Source organism: Pantherophis guttatus, chromosome 3 (assembly GCF_059756535.1).
Source record: "Pantherophis guttatus breed Tessera chromosome 3, ASM5975653v1, whole genome shotgun sequence".
Lineage (NCBI taxonomy): Eukaryota > Metazoa > Chordata > Lepidosauria > Squamata > Colubridae > Pantherophis > Pantherophis guttatus.
This window is the reverse complement of record NC_142065.1, coordinates 136,013,772-136,017,890: the sequence shown is the minus strand read 5'-3', so window position 1 is coordinate 136,017,890 and position 4,119 is coordinate 136,013,772. Positions and strand designations below refer to the sequence as shown.

The window sequence follows — 4,119 nt, the reverse complement described above, 5'->3', positions numbered from 1 at the left end:
CAGATGTTCCCCATCTAAGTCCTCATTTTGGAGACTAGCCAAGGTCAGTTATATGCTGCCACCTGCTCAAACATTTGCCCCAAAGGCTACAAATACCATCATCCACTTGCTTCACAAAAGGTTTACCTGCCAGGAAGAGGACAGAGATAATCTGCTAAACAGTAGTTTGGAAATTATTCTACTAAGGCTCAAAGAAGCCTACTGTTTCAATCCCTGTACCTTAATTGAAGTACAAGTTCAAAGTAAGTAGATTTAAAATGATAATAGTTTGAGACGGAGCATTGTGAATACTGCAGAGAGTTGTAGTCCAAGAACATCTGAAGGGTCATAAATTGCTTATTCTTGTTTTGAAGAGATCTTCAAATAGTTGGAAACAACTGAATGAGAAAAAAAAAAAAAAAACCACCCTCCCTGATGTATGGTGGCAAGAGAAACAGTTGCAAATTCCAGGCAGGAATATTAGGACACAAATGCAACATAAATCGACAGTATCACAATACTTTGGCACAAATCAATAATAATATAGAACTAGAACCATCTGAAAAAGATTATTATAGAACTGGGGGGAAAAAGACCAAAAGTAAATTGAATCTTAAGATTGTGAATTGTGACAAATTAATGCAGTTGAAGTGTCTGGTTTATAAAGAAGGCAAGTGGAAAGGTGATAAAGGGCCGATAAAATTATGAATGGTTGTGGAAAAAATGGATAGTGCATAACTCAGCATCAATATTTGTCTGTAATATCTGTCTGAACCAACTTTCAAATCTGTAGTCTTTCAAAGACTATTTGTTCTACTAAAGAAGGATAGAGTTTAGAGGTTGTTGAACTACAGATCTCAACAACCCCTCACAGTTTGGTCTCAATCTTTAGAATTCCCACCTCTGTATGAAACATACTGGAATGGCAAAATAGTGGTTGTTCCTGACACACGACATAATTGATGTTGGAATCCATCATTAAACAAATTTTACTGTCACAAGATGGAGAAAAACTGGTAGGAAAGTTAGGAGAAAAAACAGAATAATTCTATCAAAAATTATTAACCTTCACAGCTAAACAGAATTGGATTCAAATGCCTTGTATCTTCCAATGCCAGCTAAGTGAGGTAAAGGGAGCAAGCTAGGGGAAGAGTTTGAAAGGCATCTCTCTACCAGTAATTGCCAACAGAGAAATGATTTCTGCTCCCCACTGATGACTACTTGGCCTCCAGCAGTGATTACTTTCTATTGAAGCTTAAACTCAAGCTAAATGAGCCATTTATTTATTTATTTATTCATTCATTCATTCATTCGGAAAAAGTGATCCTTGAATGCATATAGAGTGAGATGTTAACCTAGTGTCCACTGGGTGATTCTGAGTTTTATCATTTATTATTATAACAGAATGGAAGACAATTTTCTGTCTCTATGCCACTCTATAAAACTTAAAAACATCCATGCTATCTGGGTTGAACAATCCTTTTTAAACCAGTGGCTACACTTGAACTTTGGGTGGCACAGCAGGAACTTGACTCCATGCCAAAATACACATGAAATTTCATTTAATTCTATTCATATTAAATCCAGTTATTGGCATGTAGCTAGTGTGATGGTTCCCATATTATTCAATAATTTCTTCTTTATGTCAAATCAAACATTACAGTTCTCCAGACAGTTTGGGGCTTCACAAATGAGGGTGGAGCCAGGTCATTGGGGGAGGGAATAGGAGAGTAACAGTGTTTGGTAGGAGAGGTTATTCAGGTTGTCCTTGACTTATCACTACAAGGGGGACCGGAAAATTCATTAGTAAGTAGCGTAGTTATTAAGTGAGGCATCATGTGACCTTGCCCAATTTTACAATCCCCTTTTGCCATGGCAGTTAAGTGAGACATCACATGACCATTACTTGCAATTTTCCCTGTATGCTTCCCCATTAATGGTGATGACATAATTGCAAGATGATGCAACTGTCATAAGTGTGAGCCAGTTGCTAAGCATCCAGATCATGATCACATGAATGCCGGGTGCACTGCAATGGTTGTAAGTGCAAGGACCAGTCATAAGTCATTTTTTTCAGCACTGTCATAGCTTCAAACATTCGCTAAACAAATGGTCCTAAGTTGACAACTACCTGTCATGGTAGGCATTAGGCTGGCCTTCTGAGTGAAAGAATGGGCATTTTGATGTTTGTTTCCATTCCTACTCCAAGAACACCTCGTTGGAAAGCTTAGCTTTATGCTGTTGTTGTTAAACACCAACTTTGTATCCAATAACTGCACTTGCTTCATGATTTGATTAGCTAGGCAGGAAGGTACAGCAGGTAAGGAAACTAATTCACAAGAAGACTTTTGTTAATAACATAATCTGTCAAAATCTGTCCATTTCTTCCCTTCCCTTCTTACACCCAGGGGGAGAGGGGCAGCAGGACTAATGTCTTAACCTTCTCCTGTCTCTCTGACCTAATACATGTTTCTTCTTCTCTTGGTATTTCCATAATGGTACTCTGGTTTCTTCTCCAAAGTAATTTCATTAGCTGTCTACAAAGCCATCAGCAAGAGCCTTCCCTAACTCCAGCTGGTGCTCCAGTTGTGACTCTTTTTGGAATTGGATACTCTGGGATTGTTCATTCATGCCTTCATTACCTCCAGATTGAATTACTGCAATATTCTTAATAAAGTCCAGGATATCTATGTGACTTTCTCCTCCAAGATGACTCTACTCACGAGATGATGTTCCAAGTCCAGGAGAAAAAGGGTTTAGGAACAGAGAAGAATTACTTCTCCATAGTTGCACTGAAACCTGTAATAAACTTCCCCATTACAACCCAGTTGGCCTTAACTTTAGGCGTCTTCAAAAAAATTGCTAAAGCATAGCTATTTCTACAAATCTTTGGATAGTAATATCTGCTCTTTGCCAGTTATTTGTTAGGAAATGTGCTATCTGTATTTTATATTATTTTTAAAGACTGTTATGATATAGTTTGGAGGTTACACTGTTTTATGACTTAGGTTTGTAAGCTGTCTGGAAATGTGCAATGGTGGCAGTGTACAAGAAATGGAAAATAAACAAATAAATATATATTTTAGAAGGGCTCCTGGAGTCAGAGATAGAACTATTGGAGGGGAGACACAGGTTGTGAAACTGCAGGGTTACAACTGATTATATACCAAAGTATGGTATCAATTTAAAAATAGGACACCCAGCTGAGTTCATGGCTTGAAGATGGGCTTCTAGACTGGAGAAGCAGAAGACCTTTATTTAGATCTTTTGTTTCAGCAGCGGTCCTATACATAGCAATCTGTGACAAATGCTATTGAACTAATTGGATCTTCTGGATAAATATGCATAGGGCATCTGGATAAACTAAAGAAGCTGAGGATTTTTAGTCCTTCCACATAATAAAGAGCTTCTGACATTATCAGATCATTAGAGCTCTGAGATATGTTTTTTGAGATGGGAAACTCATGGATGGTGCAGCTCCATCCGCTTTGCTCCCTGCAAGTTAAATTTGCCTGTTTTTAACCATTGCCTCTATTCTCCTTCCACTCATGGCCTTTGGATGCTTTTTAACTTCATTCTCCCTAACCATGCTATTGTCTTCCTTGATGTGGCTGCTGCATTTGCATCTTTAAAAGACAAGGCAGGAATGAAATGTCAGAGTTCCCTGACGTTTTATTCTTGCCATGTATTTCATTGGGAGGAGTAAAATGTCAAGTAAACGGCAATTACACAATGAATACATGACATTTTATATAGCTGATGGATAAGCAGAAGGGGAAAAAATCACAAAAATGGCATCTTTGCTGATGAGAAGGCAAAGAAGAAATTGCCGAGGAATGGAGCAAGGGAAATATTGTACTTCATTTTTTTTTAAAAAAAAGAAAAAGTGGTCATGGCTCCTCAATATTCTTGATATAATCTTCAAATAATTTGATGTGTGGCATTTTAAGAGCATGAAGAAGAGTGATTGAAGGACATAGAAGAGAGGTAAGCATTTTATTTTTTTTAATATGGATTTTTGACACTCAGACTTGTCTGACAATGCTAGCAAATTCGAATTCTCCAGTGTTAGGCATGTAAGCTCTTACTCACACCCATTACATCTCCGCAGGCTGTGTTGCTGGATTCAGTGACCTGCCA

The 4,119-nt window shown here is 37.9% G+C and overlaps 1 long non-coding RNA gene across 1 annotated transcript; it reads left to right on the top strand.

Annotated features, from left to right (window-relative positions):
* The first annotated feature begins 2,007 nt into the window (after positions 1-2,007).
* Positions 2,008-2,806, top strand: LOC117662515 (uncharacterized). The gene is made up of 2 exons (XR_004590449.3): positions 2,008-2,299; positions 2,501-2,806. It is a non-coding gene; the product is annotated as an uncharacterized LOC117662515 (long non-coding RNA).
* Positions 2,807-4,119: the final 1,313 nt, after the last annotated feature.